Source organism: Phyllobates terribilis, unplaced genomic scaffold, assembly GCF_046119375.1.
Source record: "Phyllobates terribilis strain yellow unplaced genomic scaffold, ASM4611937v1 Scaffold_4__5_contigs__length_816908805, whole genome shotgun sequence".
In the NCBI taxonomy this organism is placed as follows: Eukaryota; Metazoa; Chordata; class Amphibia; order Anura; family Dendrobatidae; genus Phyllobates; species Phyllobates terribilis.
Window position 1 is genome coordinate 676364222 of NW_027362764.1, and position 18212 is coordinate 676382433.

General features: G+C 41.0%; 1 non-coding gene and 5 pseudogenes across 1 annotated transcript; all 6 read right to left on the minus strand.

Annotated features, from left to right (window-relative positions):
• Positions 1-5414: 5414 nt before the first annotated feature.
• LOC141269619 (5S ribosomal RNA) lies at positions 5415-5534 on the minus strand (annotated as a pseudogene).
• Positions 5535-6155: 621 nt separating this feature from the next.
• Positions 6156-6274, minus strand: LOC141267674 (5S ribosomal RNA). The gene has a single exon (XR_012321328.1). It is a non-coding gene; the product is annotated as a 5S ribosomal RNA (ribosomal RNA).
• Positions 6275-14650: 8376 nt separating this feature from the next.
• On the minus strand, positions 14651-14769 carry LOC141270326 (5S ribosomal RNA; annotated as a pseudogene).
• A 942-nt stretch (positions 14770-15711) lies between these two features.
• Positions 15712-15831, minus strand: LOC141269920 (5S ribosomal RNA; annotated as a pseudogene).
• Positions 15832-16451: 620 nt separating this feature from the next.
• On the minus strand, positions 16452-16570 carry LOC141268781 (5S ribosomal RNA; annotated as a pseudogene).
• A 951-nt stretch (positions 16571-17521) lies between these two features.
• On the minus strand, positions 17522-17641 carry LOC141267922 (5S ribosomal RNA; annotated as a pseudogene).
• Between the last annotated feature and the right edge of the window lie 571 nt (positions 17642-18212).

Sequence of the window (18212 nt, forward strand, 5' to 3'; positions counted from 1 at the left end):
GCAGAAACTAAGGATTGGTAGGAAGGAATGTACATATACATTCATGTCCATATTTGAACGGTTGTACAAAGCTCTCATCAAAAATGGAAAAGTACAACATATGATAACAACTTTTGTACAAAAATTCAAATTCCTAAATTCAGTTTCCCAAGTTATGGCATCACAAAAAAATTCATTATTTGAATGTGCGCAGATGCTGGATTTTGTTAGAAAACATGAGAATCGTGAAAAGAAAATAAATCAAGCTAAATTTATAAAACCAGGAAAGGTAAAATCTTACCAAAAGCCAATATCAAACTCTCCTAGACTGAGTCATCCCCATAGTGAACTCTATCAAAAACACAGAAGATTTCATATATGTTATAAGCCATATCAGCCAGTGCAAAGATCCATCTCTCCACAGAATGAGTTAATTCTCAGTCAGAACTGTGATTCTCTAAAAAGGAAAATGGCTGAAACTGATGGACAGAGACAGGTGAGACGACCAACTCACAGTGACGTCATGGAATGTGGACAGAAGAACAGGCAGTTCTCTGAGGTTTTGAAGGATAGAAAAATGTCTTTCCTAAATAGGGCGTTCCTGGAGATATTTGAGAGAGACAGAAGATTTGGTTTAGGGAGTGGCTAAGGAAAAACTGTAATTATAATGTTGTATCAAAATGTAATACAATGTCTCAATATTTATTTATAATCTTATACAGTAAAATTGTAGTTACATAGTTTCTAATAGTTCATATATATATATATATATATATATACACTTGTCTAAGTAGAGATTGCGTATAATTGTATTTATATATACGTTTATAAGATATATATATATATATTAATTAATAAATTAGAACTTCATATATATAAATTTAAGTAGCAATAGTTTGAATTACATTAGAACCAACCAATATATGTATAAGATATTTAAATAATTCTGTTTCTGTATGAATTTGATATTTAATTTTATTTTCTTATATTTCCTTAGAGTTTTCATTCCAAAGCAGGATTTGATCAAAGAACTCTAAAATGGATTTATTTCTTTATTCACACAGGAAGTGAAAAAATTGCATGATTTTATGTGTATAACATTTTAAAATAATAACAATATATCTAGTTGAACTGTAATATATATGTAATACTTATTAATTCTTTTGTGTTGCTAATATTTTCTGTGCATGAAGTGTTCGTGCAAATTAAAGTAGCTTTACAGCATGACGTGTGACAGCTGCGGCCTTTGAACTTTGAGCTAATAGTATAGGATCCCATTCATTCTATTTTCAACTGATGTAACTTAAGACCGGGCAGCCAGTGAAAAAAGAATCTAAGACAAGAGTTTTTTCAAGTGTCTGAAATTCCAGTGACTTACTCTCATATTATATAATATGTACTTGGGGAATATTCAAAGAAATATAAAGATATTCAATTGATATGGCAATGCGCATTAATAAATTGGGATACAACAATTTTGGGTTAAATATATATATATATATATATCTAAAACTTCATATGTGGAATGTTTGAGTTGAACAGATCTGTGAATGTCAGAGTGAAGGTGACAGATGAGTAAATCAGCAGCTGCTAAATGTGATTGATGTGACAGAGGCCTCGTATGTTTGTATGTTTGAAAAAAAAAATGTTTCTTTATGTGAAGGTACAAAAATATATTTAATTCTGAGGAAATTATAATACATAATTAGGTATTATCTACATATATATATTTCTATATTTCTTTAATAATTATTATTTCTTGATTTAACTAATAGTGGATAAGGGCAACCACACATCAAAATGGTTTACAAAGCAAATTTATATTTAGAATAATTTTCCACATGATAATATTCTTGAATAACTATAATATTATTTTTAATGGTTACCTAAATAGGTACACACATCTCTTTAGTCAAATCTATGCTACTCATCAATATGAAATCTATGCACAATATTTCTAGAAGAATAATTATTTTTAATTTGGTTCTGATATATACATAAATTTTATAAAATAATATTTTTGGAATTAAGGGGGAAAATGTGTTTTTGATCATGATTACATAATCACTTTTGATCAATACTTATTTTCCACACATTTTAATAAAGAAGAAATAATAATAAGGTACTATGGTATAATTAAGAAGGGTATTACATGCAAAGTTGCATAATTTAATATTTTTTGGTGGTACAAGGTTATAACAAATATGAAATCATCCAAATAATGGAGATATAAGGGTATTTTTTATGGAGAATATAATTACTCTGCATTTGTTATTAAAATTTAAAGGCCTTATTTTTATTTTTTTTCTTATTTTTACTCTTAATTTTATTTTTCATTTTTAAAATTTTATTCTTACTTTATACTTCTTAATTTTCTATTTTTTCATTTTTTAATTCTCATTTGATTTTATTTGAGTTCAATATCTCAATTGAGAAAACACATTAATATTTAATAAAGTAATGTCTAATACAAGAGTATTGCTTCATTAAATATATATTGCTAAGGAAAAATATGTTTACATTTTCTGAGTAAACACAACAATTCATTCATTCATTTATTCATTCATTCATTCATTCATACATTCATATATTTATTCATTTTGGTTCAGGAGTATACATTCTTTGATATTATTGGTTTAATAAAGATATAAAAACTTGTTTTTTCAAAATACACTGACACCTATGGGTTGGAAAAGGTAATTACACCTATGACATAAAAATGTTCTATCATGTGGAGAACTTGATTGATAATGAATTATTATCTATTATTGTTTATTATTCGAAACATAATTTATTTTAATATTTTGATATTAATTAGATGGATATTACTGATTGCTATGGTACGCTGTGATATTATAGGTTAGGAAAAACTGCCAGATTTGGTATCAGATTAGGGAATGAAGACTTCAATCAAGACATCGCAATTATGAATTCTATCTTAATAAAGACTCTTAATTTTTATAAATCAAAGAGATTCTCAAAAGTTACAAGAAGAAGCAACTGATATCCGGACGTCTCAGAAGGTAACAGGTGTGAATGCTGAGTGTTATAATAGACTGTGTCCATTACATACAATACAATTCACACCACTGATCACCAGGACGGCAGAGGACGATGATCCTATATGTACTGTGTTGTGTTCAAGTTTCATCACGTTCCAGTGGTTTCTTATCACCTGCAACGCTTCAATGAAAGCTGGTGAACAGGTAATACCTGGCATATGTGTCCTGTATATAAAGGACTGAGTACTGGTTATGGTGCTATATAAAGCAGGAAAGTGTCAAGTTAACCCTTGCTTTACTGACCAAAGATGTCACATCTGTTCCAAAAGTGACACCAGACCAGTGCGGACACACGGAAGATTCCAAAGACGATCCAACGTAAGTCCAGGTGACACTGCACAGATATTAAAGCTACATTTCATCCATGGACTTTGTTTTCTTATCAACTGACACACATGATCTTTCTAATAAAGAGTACAGTTTATGGACTGAACAATAATGAGCACAATTATGGACTGTACAATATCTACATGCTGTAATTTATTTCAAAGGAGTTTTCATCTAAAGACTGTGTTATAAAAGAACCAAGAAGAAGACGAGACGACGACCCGATGACATCAGATGATGACGATTGAACCCGCGATTGCTTCAATTTCGATATAGGGAAGTATAATTATACATATTAAATGAATATTAGTCACGGCTTACCATAACATGAATTCACATCATTATATAACAATAATCCGATATTGATACTATTATTACTATTATTATTATTATGGAAATTTAATGATATTGCCAAGGAAGAAGGAAAGAAAAAATGATTGATGAATGTATCTTCTTTTGAGAAATTTCAGTTAAAGTCCTTTTATTCTCAAAAAGGGGGAAATGTTAAATGGTTAATTATGGAAATTCATTTGGAATGTTAATCGATAATCATTTTTCTGAGTTCTATGCCTCAGCCATCGTGTCTAGTTGACATGCGCTATTTGTGTGTGTATTTTTGGTTCACTACCATATGTAGAACAGGTGTCCATACGACTGGCTATAAAAGCCCATGGTACAGAAAGGGGGGGCTCTCTTGCTCTGCCCACCCCACAAGACACAGAATCTTCATGCTGAGAAGCAGATGACATGTAGGCCTGGACACATGCTGGACAAAGACACGATTTACCAGCCAGGATCCAAGGAAAGATGGGTGAATCTCAACAATTAAACAATTAAGCTAATTATGGACAAATGGACAATTACTTTATAACTAATTATTGTATGTACCTGCTGCAATCTGATTCTTTTTAATGGACAATCCAAGAATAAATAGATACATTTTTTATAAGAATATCGTGATATTGAAACTTTGAGAAGTCCTCAGTAGAAAAAGATAATACAGTAAGAGCATTATTTTACAGTCTCCCATCCAAGTACTAATCAGTCCTGACCCTGCTTAGCTTCCAAGATCAGATGAGATCAGGCGTGTTCAGGGTGGTGTGGCCGTAGGCAGAAACAAGCCTCTCACTTGCTGCTTTTCTACTTTGACGTCTGGCTGCCGGAAGCCCTTTCCAGTGCTCAGCAAGACCAGGTCCTTTTGTGCTTTCCCTTCTCTTCAATTTTTTTGCTGGCTTCCTTAAAAGGTCTTGTAGACACAACGCCCCACTCAGAGCCGCTGAGCTCACTGATCGGCTGCAGCGCTGTAGACGGAACGTCAGCTTCACGGCCAATGCCACAGGCCGGGAGCAGAGGCGAGACTCACCGGTTGACCCGAGTAGGTTGAGTAGAGCGCGGTTAGTTGCTTTCTAATAGCCTGCAGCCGGGGATTAACTTTTAATGAAAGGGAACAATCCCTTTGACTGTCTGCAGCGTGCCACACCTAGGAATCGCACTCTTACACACAAGCCAGCATGCACACGTGCTCGCACGTGACAACACCCCCTATCTGCCCCTACAACCTCTCCGTCACCATGCGTCAGACTCTCCTGCCTGTTTTATGATTTCACGGCCCTAGCAGATATCACCCCTTCCCCTCCCCAATTCCTTCCGCACCTTCCTTGCACTGAGGTTAGCTCTTTGTCAGCCGTCTGGCTTGGTTACAAAAGCTTCTTTGCAGAGAAACATGTTACTTCTGCTGGCCCTCGCTAGGCGGCCGGCATCCAAAACCTTCCCTGAGCACCTGCTGAAAGCCTGGCCCCTTCACGGCCCCGGGTGCTTTTAACGACATCATTTCCACACGGCGAGCTGCGGAGTCAATAAGCACTCCTAGCCGTGACAAGGAGCTCGGTGTCAGGCCTGCGTGAAGGCGGCGGGGTAGCGTACTTAGCTGCCAACTGGCTCAGAGGCCTTGGGGCTTCCATCATCTAAGTTACTTAAGGTCGGTGTCCGGCAAGGCGCCGTTCCATGCTAGCCGAGCTGGGCAGTAGGGCAAAACGTCATCAAAATGGTCTATAGCACGCGGTGTTCCCAGGAGGTCTCCCATCCAAGTACTGTCCGAGCCCAGCCCTGCTTTGCTTCCGAGATCATATGAGATAGGGGGTATCCAAGGTGGTATGGCCAGTAGAAGCTGCTCGATCCGTCGCCCGGCTAGCCTTTCTCAGGATCGCTTGGTGGCGAGCAATCTGGCCGTGACGGGGCGGGCTCCGAAGGGTCCATGCAAAGTCTGTGCCGTCCCTACAGGTGTGGTTTGTTTAACAGTGATTCACCCGCCGCATCAGGTGTCTTCAAAAATGGCTCGGCGCAGGGTCTCCTGCAGGCTAAACCCTTCATCGTGGTAATGTGACAGAAAGAGCAAGCTGGACCCGTAACTTGGGGGCGGAGCGAGACGTCCAGGGGTGAATGAAGGAAGAGGGTGAGATGGTTGCCAGTGACTTTGAGCTGCTCTTCAGGGGGGAGGGTCGTGTTGCCTGCAAAGGTCTTCTGCTTGGGGTTACCGGTGGTTGCCTCCAGCCACGCGGGAGACGCTGGTCCTGGTGAAAAGGAGCCTAGCATTAAAAGTAAAGAAGCAACAATGCTGGAGGCCCACGGTGATCAGAAGGATGCTGGTATTTTGCAGAGATGAAATAGCGCAAGAGAGAAAGCAAATGAAAAAAAGAAAAGAGAATGAATGTGTGCACTTGTGAAAGGGAATGGAAAAAAGGCATAGAAGAGAGTGCCCCCTGCTGGTGGAAGGAAGGAAAAAGCAAAAGCCTACAGCACCTGGTATTCCCAGGTGGTCTCCCATCCAAGTACTAACCAGGCCCAACCCTGCTTAGCTTTCAAGTTCAGACGAGATTGGGCGTGTTCAGGGTGGTGTGGCCGTAGGCAGAGACTAGCCTCTCACTTGCTGCTTTTCTACTTTGACGTCTGGCTGCCGGCTGCCCTTTCCAGTGCTCAGCAAGACCAGGTCCTTTTGTGCTTTCCCTTCTCTGCAATTTTCTTGCTGGCTTCCTTAAAAGGTCTTGTAGACACAACGCCCCACTCAAAGCTGCTGAGCTCACTGATCGGCTGCAGCGCTGTCGACGGAACGTCAGCTTCACGGCCAATGCCACTGGCCGGGAGCAGAGGCTAGACTCACTGGTAGACCCGGGTAGGGTGAGTAGAGCGCGGTTAGTTGCTTTCTAATAGGCTGCAGACGGGGATTAACTTTTAATGAAAGGGAACAATCCCTTTGACTGTCTGCAGCGCGCCACACCTAGGAAGCGCACTCTCACACACAAGCCAGAATGCACACGTGCTCGCACGTGACAATAGCCCCTATCTGCGCCTACAACCTCTCCGTCACCATGCATCAGACTCTCCTGCCTGTTTTTTGATTTCAGGGCCCTATCAGGAATCACCCCCCCCAATTCCTTCCGCACCTTCCTTGCACTGAGGTTAGCTCTTTGGCAGCCGTCTGGCTTGGTTACACAAGCTTCTTTGCAGAGATACATGTTACTCCTGCTGGCCCTTGCTAGGCGGCCGGCATCCAAAACCTTCCCTGGGCACCTGCTGAAAGCCTGGCCCCTTCACGGCCCCGGGTGCTTTTAACGCCATCATTTCCACACGGCGAGCTGCGGAGTCAATAAGCACTCCTAGCCGTGACAAGGAGCTCGGTGTCAGGCCTGCGTGAAGGCGGCGGGGTAGCGTACTTAGCTGCCAACTGGCTCAAAGGCCTTGGGGCTTCCATCATTTAAGTTAGTTAAGGTCGGTGACCGGCAAGGCGCCGTTCCATGCTAGCCGAGCTGGGCAGTAGGGCAAAACGTCATCAAAATGGTCTACAGCACCCGGTGTTACCAGGAGGTCTCCCATCCAAGTACTGTCTGAGGCCAGCTCTGCTTTGCTTCTGAGATCTGACGAGATCGGCTTATCCAAGGTGGTATGGCCAGTAGACGCTACTTAATCCATCGCCCGGCCAGCCTTTCTCAGGATCGCTTGGTGGCGAGCAATCTGGCCGTGACGGGGCGGGGTCCGAAGGGTCCATGAAAAAGGCTGTGCCGTCCCTACAGGTGTGGTTTGTTTAGCAGTGATTCACCCGCCGCATCAGGTGTCTTCAAAAATGTCTCGGCACAGGGTCTCCTGCAGGCTAAACCCTTTATCGCGGTAATGTGACAGAAAGAGCAAGCTGGACCCGTAACTTGTGGGCGGAGCGAGACGTCCAGGGGTGAATGAAGGAAGAGGGTGAGATGGTTGCCAGTGACTTTGAGCTGCTCTTTGGAGGGGAGGGTCGTGTTGCCTGCATAGGTCTTCTGCTTGGGGTTACCGGTGGTTGCCTCCAGCCACGCGGGAGACGCTGGTCCTGGTGAATAGGAGCCTAGTATTAAAAGTAAAGAAGCAACAATGCTGGAGGCCCACGGTGATCAGAAGGATGCTGGTATTTTGCAGAGATGAAATAGCGCAAGAGAGAAAGCAAATGAAAAAAAGAAAAGAGAATGAATGTGTGCACTTGTGAAAGGGAATGGAAAAAAGGCATAGAAGAGAGTGCCCCCTGCTGGTGGAAGGAAGGAAAAAGCAAAAGCCTACAGCACCTGGCATTCCCAGGCGGTCTCTGTTAAATGGTTAATTATGGAAATTCATTTGGAATGTTAATCGATAATCATTTTTCTGAGTTCTATGCCTCAGCCATCGTGTCTAGTTGACATGCGCCATTTGTGTGTGTATTTTTGGTTCACTACCATATGTTGAACAGGTGTCCATACGACTGGCTATAAAAGCCCATGTTACAGAAAGGGGGGGCTCTCTTGCTCTGCCCACCCCACAAGACACAGAATCTTCATGCTGAGAAGCAGATGACATGTAGGCCTGGACACATGCTGGACAAAGACATGATTTACCAGCCAGGATCCAAGGAAAGATGGGTGAATCTCAACAATTAAGCTAATTATGGACAAATGGACAATTACTTTATAACTAATTATTGTATGTACCTGCTGCAATCTGATTCTTTTTAATGGACAATCCAAGAATAAATAGATACATTTTTTATAAGAATATCGTGATATTGATACTTTGAGAAGTCCTCAGTAGAAAAAAATAATACAGGAAGAGTATTATTTTACAATGGTGAGCCAGCCAGTCCTGTTTTTTTGTTTTTTAAATTAAGTAAGTGAATTTCTTCCGTGAACAAGGGAGGAGTCCTGTCGAGCTGAACAGCTGTTGTTCACGTGTCAGTAAATTCACTAGTTTGTCACGAGAAGCAGAAAGGACCTACAGACTGAGGAAAGACAGGAAGCAGAGGTACTAACAAGGAACAGAATCACACAGGAAAAGAATCAGACGAACTGAAGACAGGATGTGCTGATAAAGAGAAGCCAATGAATCTTAAGGTAAGCAAAATATGGATATAATTTCTTCTTTTGCTAAACAAAGTAATATTAATTTCAAAGTTAATGTAGGAGATGACATAGAAGTTTTGTGGCTCAGTTTATACAAAGAATGTGAATTGCAGAATTTACAGTTAACTTCTAAATTGGTAAATAGAGACAAACAGAAATTGAGAAATATTCTACATTTGGTAGATTTTTTTCATAGTCTTGTGTTAGAGATTTCTAAGCAGGAAAATAGTGTAGAAGTGTCAGACGGTGATACTGATTCTGACTGTAATGTGGAAAATTAACAAGAAGTAAAACACGTGTCTGTAACTGAAGGTGACCTTGGGTCTGACCAAGAGACGGACATACAGAAACCTGACATGGGAGGAGACATGACTGACATACGAGAAACTGACATACTAGGTGATGTGGGAGGAGACGTGAGTGACGTAGGAGGAACGGACGTACAAGAGCCACTAAAAATATCAGAGAATTCTGGAATTACCCATGCTCAACTCCAAATTAAAATGAGGAAAAATTTGCTGAAATTATACAAAATCATGCCAAAATATGATGTCAAAATCCATGCCTGTAGAAATTCAGAGACATTTGAGAGCTTCTCTGATAAGTTTGATTTATCCAATGAGGAGAGGAATCAATTATTTAAAATATGGATTCCTGTGACATTGTCCAGACGTTTACATTTAATGCCCTGTGAAAATGACTCTCCTAATGGATGGGAAAATGATTCGGACAGATTAAGATATTTGATTTATTGTGTCACAAAGGATTTTCCCAACATAGAAGATCTGCAGAAACTAAGGATTGGTAGGAAGGAATGTACATATACATTCATGTCCATATTTGAGCGGTTGTACAAAGCTCTCATCAAAAATGGAAAAGTACAACATATGATAACAACTTTTGTACAAAAATTCAAATTCCTAAATTCAGTTTCCCAAGTTATGGCATCACAAAAAAATTCATTATTTGAATGTGCGCAGATGCTGGATTTTGTTAGAAAACATGAGAATCGTGAAAAGAAAATAAATCAAGCTAAATTTATAAAACCAGGAAAGGTAAAATCTTACCAAAAGCCAATATCAAACTCTCCTAGACTGAGTCATCCCCATAGTGAACTCTATCAAATACGCAGAAGATTTCATATATGTTATAAGCCATATTAGCCAGTGCAAAGATCCATCTCTCCACAGAATGAGTTAATTCTCAGTCAGAACTGTGATTCTCTAAAAAGGAAAATGGCTGAAACTGATTGACAGAGACAGGTGAGACGACCAACTCACAGTGACGTCATGGAATGTGGACAGAAGAACAGGCAGTTCTCTGAGGTTTTGAAGGATAGAAAAATGTCTTTCCTAAATAGGGTGTTCCTGGAGGTATTTGAGAGAGACAGAAGATTTGGTTTAGGGAGTGGCTAAGGAAAAACTGCAATTATAATGTTGTATCAAAATGTAATACAATGTCTCAATATTTATTTATAATCTTATACAGTAAAATTGTAGTTACATAGTTTCTAATAGTTCATATATATATATATTTATATATATATATATATATACACTTGTCTAAGTAGAGATTGCGTATAATTGTATTTATATATACGTTTATAAAATATATATATATATATTAATTAATAAATTAGAACTTCATATATATAAATTTAAGTAGCAATATTTTGAATTACATTAGAACCAACCAATATATGTATAAGATATTTAAATAATTCTGTTTCTGTATGAATTTGATATTTAATTTTATTTTCTTATATTTCCTTAGAGTTTTCATTCCAAAGCAGGATTTGATCAAAGAACTCTAAAATGGATTTATTTCTTTATTCACACAGGAAGTGAAAAAATTGCATGACTTTATGTGTATAACATTTTAAAATAATAACAATATATCTAGTTGAACTATAATATATATGTAATACTTATTAATTCTTTTGTGTTGCTAATATTTTCTGTGCATGAAGTGTTCGTTCAAATTAAAGTAGCTTTACAGCATGACGTGGACAGCTGCGGCCTTTGAACTTTGAGCTAATAGTATAGGATCCCATTCATTCTATTTTCAACTGATGTAACTTAAGACCGGGCAGCCAGTGAAAAAAGAATCTAAGACAAGAGTTTTTTCAAGTGTCTGAAATTCCAGTGACTTACTCTCATATTATATAATATGTACTTGGGGAATATTCAAAGAAATATAAAGATATTCAATTGATATGGCAATGCGCATTAATAAATTGGGATACAACAATTTTGAGTTAAATATATATATATATATATGAAACTTCATATGTGGAATGTTTGAGTTGAACAGATCTGTGAATGTCAGAGTGAAGGTGACAGATGAGTAAATCAGCAGCTGCTAAGTGTGATTGATGTGACAGAGGCCTCGTATGTTTGTATGTTTGAAAAAAAAAAATGTTTCTTTATGTGAAGGTACAAAAATATATTTAATTCTGAGGAAATTATAATACATAATTAGGTATTATCTACATATATATTTCTATATTTCTTTAATAATTATTATTTCTTGAATTAACTAATAGTCGATAAGGGCAACCACACATCAAAATGGTTTACAAAGCAAATTTATATTTAGAATAATTTTCCACATGATAATATTCTTGAATAACTATAATATTATTTTTAATGGTTACCTAAATAGGTATACACCTCTCTTTAGTCAAATCTATGCTACTCATCGATTTGAAATTTATGCACAATATTTCTAGAAGAATAATTATTTTTAATTTGGTTCTGATATATACATAAATTTTATAAAATAATATTTGTGGTATTAAGGGGGAAAATGTGTTTTTGATCCTGATTACATAATCACTTTTGATCAATACTTATTTTCCACACATTTTAATAAAGAAGAAATAATAATAAGGTACTATGGTATAATTAAGAAGGGTATTACATGCAAAGTTGCATAATTTAATATTTTTTGGTGGTACAAGGTTATGACAAATATGAAATCATCCAGATAATGGAGATATAAGGGTATTTTTTTATGGAGAATATAATTACTCTGCATTTGTCATTAAAATTTAAAGGCCTTATTTTTATTTTTATTCTTATTTTTACTCTTAATTTTATTTTTCATTTTTAAAATTTTATTCTTACTTTATACTTCTTATTTTTCTATTTTTTCATTTTTTAATTCTCATTTGATTTTATTTGAGTTCAATATCTCAATTGAGAAAACACATTAATATTTAATAAAGTAATGTCTAATACAAGAGTATTGCTTCATTAAATATATATTGCTAAGGAAAAAAATGTTTACATTTTCTGAGTAAACACAACAATTCATTCATTCATTTATTCATTCATTCATTCATTCATACATTCATATATTTATTCATTTTGGTTCAGGAGTATACATTCTTTGATATTATTGGTTTAATAAAGATATAAAAACTTGTTTTTTCAAAATACACTGACACCTATGGGTTGGAAAAGGTAATTACACCTATGACATAAAAATGTTCTATCATATGGAGAACTTGATTGATAATGAATTATTATCTATTATTGTTTATTATTCCAAACATAATTTATTTTAATATTTTGATAATAATTAGATGGATATTACTGATTGCTATGGTACGCTGTGATATTATAGGTTAGGAAAAACTGCCAGATTTGGTATCAGATTAGGGAATGAAGACTTCAATCAAGACATCGCAATTATGAATTCTATCTTAATAAAGACTTTTAATTTTTATAAATCAAAGAGATTCTCAAAAGTTACAAGAAGAAGCAACTGATATCCGGACGTCTCAGAAGGTAACAGGTGTGAATGCTGAGTGTTATAATAGACTGTGTCCATTACATACAATACAATTCACACCACTGATCACCAGGACGGCAGAGAACGATGATCCTATATGTACTGTGTTGTGTTCAAGTTTCATCACGTTCCAGTGGTTTCTTATCACCTGCAACGCTTCAATGAAAGCTGGTGAACAGGTAATACCTGGCATATGTGTCCTGTATATAAAGGACTGAGTACTGGTTATGGTGCTATATAAAGCAGGAAAGTGTCAAGTTAACCCTTGCTTTACTGACCAAAGACGTCACATCTGTTCCAAAAGTGACACGAGACCAGTGCGGACACACGGAAGATTCCAAAGACGATCCAACGTAAGTCCAGGTGACACTGCACAGATATTAAAGCTACATTTCATCCATGGACTTTGTTTTCTTATCAACTGACACACATGATCTTTCTAATAAAGAGTACAGTTTATGGACTGAACAATAATGAGCACAATTATGGACTGTACAATATCTACATGCTGTAATTTATTTCAAAGGAGTTTTCATCTAAAGACTGTGTTATAAAAGAACCAAGAAGAAGACGAGACGACGACCCGATGAAATCAGATGATGACGATTGAACCCGCGATTGCTTCAATTTAGATATAGGGAAGTATAATTATACATATTAAATGAATATTAGTCACGGCTTACCATAACATGAATTCACATCATTATATAACAATAATCCGATATTGATACTATTATTACTATTATTATTATTATGGAAATTTAATGATATTGCCAAGGAAGAAGGAAAGAAAAAATGATTGATGAATGTATCTTCTTTTGAGAAATTTCAGTTAAAGTCCTTTTATTCTCAAAAAAGGGGGAAATGTTAAATGGTTAATTATGGAAATTCATTTGGAATGTTAATCGATAATCATTTTTCTGAGTTCTATGCCTCAGCCATCGTGTCTAGTTGACATGCGCTATTTGTGTGTGTATTTTTGGTTCACTACCATATGTAGAACAGGTGTCCATAAGACTGGCTATAAAAGCCCATGGTACAGAAAGGGGGGGCTCTCTTGCTCTGCCCACCCCACAAGACACAGAATCTTCATGCTGAGAATCAGATGACATGTAGGCCTGGACACATGCTGGACAAAGACATGATTTACCAGCCAGGATCCAAGGAAAGATGGGTGAACCTCAACAATTAAGCTAATTATGGACAAATGGACAATTACTTTATAACTAATTATTGTATGTACCTGCTGCAATCTGATTCTTTTTAATGGACAATCCAAGAATAAATAGATACATTTTTTTATAAGAATATCGTGATATTGATACTTTGAGAAGTCCTCAGTAGAAAAAAAATAATACAGGATGAGTATTATTTTACAGTCTCCCATCAAAGTACTAACCAGGCCCGACCCTGCTTAGCTTCCAAGATCAGATGAGATCGGGCGTATTCAAGGTGGTATGGCCAGTAGACGCTGCTCGATCCATCGCCCGGCCAGCCTTTCTCAGGATAGCTTGATGGCGAGCAATCTGGCCGTGACGGGGCGGGCTCCGAAGGGTCCATGCAAAGTCTGTGCCGTCCCTACAGGTGTGGTTTGTTTAGCAGTGATTCACCCGCCGCATCAGGTGTCTTCAAAAATGTCTCGGCGCAGGGTCTCCTGCAGGCTAAACCCTTCATCGCGGTAATGTGACAGAAAGAGCAAGCTGGACCCGTAATTTGGGGGCGGAGCGAGACGTCCAGGGCTGAATGAAGGAAGAGGGTGAGATGATTGCCAGTGATTTTGAGCTGCTCTTCAGGGGGGAGGGTCGTGTTGCCTGCAAAAGTCTTCTGCTTGGGGTTACCGGTTGTTGCCTCCAGCCACCCGGGAGACGCTGGTCCTGGTGAAAAGGAGCCTAGTATTAAAAGTAAATAAGCAACAATGCTGGAGGCCCACGGTGATCAGAAGGATGCTGGTATTTTGCAGAGATGAAATAGCGCAAGAGAGAAAGCAAATGAAAAAAAGAAAAGAGAATGAATGTGTGCACTTGTGAAAGGGAATGGAAAAAAGACATAGAAGAGAGTGCCCCCTGCTGGTGGAAGGAAGGAAAAAGCAATAGCCTACAGCACCTGGTATTCCCAGGCAGTCTCCCATCCAAGTACTAAACAGGCCCAACCCAGGTTAGCTTCTGAGAGCAGACAAGAATGGGCATGTTCAGGGTAGTGTGGCCATAGGCAGAGACAAGCCTCTCACTTGCTGCTTTTCTACTTTGAAGTCTGGCTGCCGGCTGCCCTTTCCAGTGCTCAGCAAGACCAGGTCCTTTTGTGCTTTCCCTTCTCTTAAATTTTTTTGCTGGCTTCCTTAAAAGGTCTTGTAGACAGAATGCCCCACTCAGAGCTGCTGAGCTCACTGATCGGCTGCAGCGCTGTCGACGGAACGTCAGCTTCACAGCCAATGCCACAGGCCGGGAGGAGAGGCGAGACTCAACGGTAGACCCGCGTAGGGTGAGTAGAGCGCGGTTAGTTGCTTTCTAATAGCCTGCAGCCGGGGATTAACTTTTAATGAAAGGGAACAATCCCTTTGACTGTCTGCAGCGCGCCACACCTAGGAAGCGCACTCTCACACACAAGCCAGCATGCACACGTGCTCGCACGTGACAACACCCCCTATCTGCCCCTACAACCTCTCCGTCACCATGCGTCAGACTCTCCTGCCTGTTTTATGATTTCAGGGCCCTAGCAGGAATCACCCCCCCCTCACCAATTCCTTCCGCACCTTCCTTTCCTTCCTTGCACTGAGGTTAGCTCTTTGTCAGCCGTCTGGCTTGGTTACACAAGCTTCTTTGCAGAGAAACATGTTACTTCTGCTGGCCCTCGCTAGGCGGCCGGCATCCAAAACCTTCCCTGGGCACCTGCTGAAAGCCTTGCCCCTTCACGGCCCCGGGTGCTTTTAACGCCATCATTTCCACACGGCGAGCTGCGGAGTCAATAAGCACTCCTAGCCGTGGCAAGGAGCTCGGTGTCAGGCCTGCGTGAAGGGCGGCGGGGTAGCGTACTTAGCTGCCAACTGGCTCAGAGACCTTGGGGCTTCCATCATCTAAGTTACTTAAGGTCGGTGTCCGGCAAGGCGCCGATCCATGCAAGTCGAGCTGGGCAGTAGGGCAAAACGTCATCAAAATGGTCTACAGCACCCAGTGTTCCCAGGAGGTCTCCCATACAATTGCTGTCTGAGCCCAGCCCTGCTTTGCTTCTGAGATCAGATGAGATCGGGCATATCCAAGGTGGTATGGCCAGTAGACGCTGCTCGATCCATCGCCCGGCCAGCCTTCTCAGGATCGCTTGGTGGCGAGCAATCTGGCCGTGACGGGGCGGGCTCCGAAGGGTCCATGCAAAGGCTGTGCCATCCCTACAGGTGTGGTTTGTTTAGCAGTGATTCACCCGCCGCATCAGGTGTCTTCAAAAATGTCTCGGCCCAGGATCTATTGCAGGCTAAACCCTTCATCGCGGTAATGTGACAGAAAGAGCAAGCTGGACCCGTAACTTGGGGGCGGAGCGAGACGTCCAGGGGTGAATGAAGGAAGAGGGTGAGATGGTTGCCAGTGACTTTGAGCTGCTCTTCAGGGGGGAGGGTCGTGTTGCCTGCAAAGGTCTTCTGCTTGGGGTTACCGGTGGTTGCCTCCAACCACGCGGGAGACGCTGGTCCTGGTGAAAAGGAGCCTAGTATTAAAAGTAAAGAAGCAACAATGCTGGAGGCCCACGGTGATCAGAAGGATGCTGGTATTTTGCAGAGATGAAATAGCGCAAGAGAGAAAGCAAATGAAAAAAAGAAAAGAGAATGAATGTGTGCACTTGTGAAAGGGAATGGAAAAAAGGCATAGAAGAGAGTGCCCCCTGCTGGTGGAAGGAAGGAAAAAGCAAAAGCCTACAGCACCTGGTATTCCCAGGCGGTCTCCCACCCAAGTACTAACCAGGCCCAACCCTGCATATCTTCCAAGATCAGACGACATTGGGCTTGTTCAGGGTGGTGTGGGCATAGGCAGAGACAAGCCACTCAATTGCTGCTTTTCTACTTTAAAGTCTTGCTGCCGGCTGCCCTTTCCTGTGCTCAGCAAGACCAGGTCCTTTTGTGCTTTTCCTTCTCTTCAATTTTTTTGCTGGCTTCCTTAAAAGGTCTTGTAGACAGAAGGCCCCACTCAGAGCCGCTGAGCTCACTGATCGGCTGCAGCGCTGTCAACGGAACGTCGGCTTCACGGCCAATGCCACAGGCCGGGAGCAGAGGCGAGACTCACCGATAGACCCGGGTAGGGTGAGTAGAGCGCGGTTAGTTGCTTTCTAATAGCCTGCAGCCGAGGATTAACTTTTAATGAAAGGGAACAATCCCTTTGACTGTATGCAGCGCGCCACACCTAGGATGCGCACTCTCACACACAAGCCAGCATGCACACGTGCTCGCACGTGCTCGCACGTGACAACACCCCCTATCTGCCCCTACAACCTCTCCGTCACCATGCGTCAGACTCTCCTGCCTGTTTTATGATTTCAGGGACCTAGCTGGAATCACCCCCCCCTCCCCAATTCCTTCTGCACCTTCCTTGCCTTCCTTGCACTGAGGTTAGCTCTTTGTCAGCCGTCTGGCTTGGTTACACAAGCTTCTTTGCAGAGAAACATGTTACTTTTGCTGGCCCTCGCTAGGCGGCCGGCATCCAAAACCTTCCCTGGGCACCTGCTGAAAGCCTGGCCCCTTCACGGCCCCGGGTGCTTTCAACGCCATCATTTCCACACGGCGACATGCGGAGTCAATAACCACTCCTAGCCGTGGCAAGGAGCTCGGTGTCAGGCCTGCGTGAAGGCGGCGGTGTAGCGTACTTAGCTGCCAACTGGCTCAGCGGCCTTGGGGCTTCCATCATCTAAGTTACTTAAGGTCTGAGTCCGGCAAGGCGCCGTTACATGCTAGCCGAGCTGGGCAGTAGGGCAAAACGTCATAAAAATGGTCTACAACACCCGGTGTTCCCAGGAGGTCTCCCATCCAAGTACTGTCCGAGCCCAGCCCTGCTTTGCTTTCGAGATCAGACGAGATCAGGCGTATCCAAGGTGGTATGGCCAGTAGACGCTGCTTGATCCATCGCCCGGCCAGCCTTTCTCAGGATCGCTTGATGGCGAGCAATCTGGTGGTGACGGGGCGGGCTCCAAAGGGTCCATGCAACGGCTGTGCCGTCCCTACAGGTGTGGTTTGTTTAGCAGTGATTCACCCGCCGCATCAGGTGTCTTCAAAAATGGCTCGGCGCAGGGTCTCCTGCAGGCTAAACCCTTCATCGCGGTAATGTGACAGAAAGAGCAAGCTGGACCCGTAACTTGGGGGTGGAGCGAGACGTCCAGGGGTGAATGAAGGAAGAGGGTGAGATGGTTGCCAGTGACTTTGAGCTGCTCTTCAGGGGGGACAGTCGTGTTGCCTGCAAAGGTCTTCTGCTTGGGGTTACCAGTGGTTGCCTCCAGCCACCCGGGAGATGCTGGTCCTGGTGAAAAGGAGCCTAGTATTAAAAGTAAATAAGCAACAATGCTGGAGGCCCACGGTGATCAGAAGGATGCTGGTATTTTGCAGAGATGAAATAGCGCAAGAGAGAAAGCAAATGAAAAAAAGAAAAGAGAATGAATGTGTGCACTTGTGAAAGGGAATGGAAAA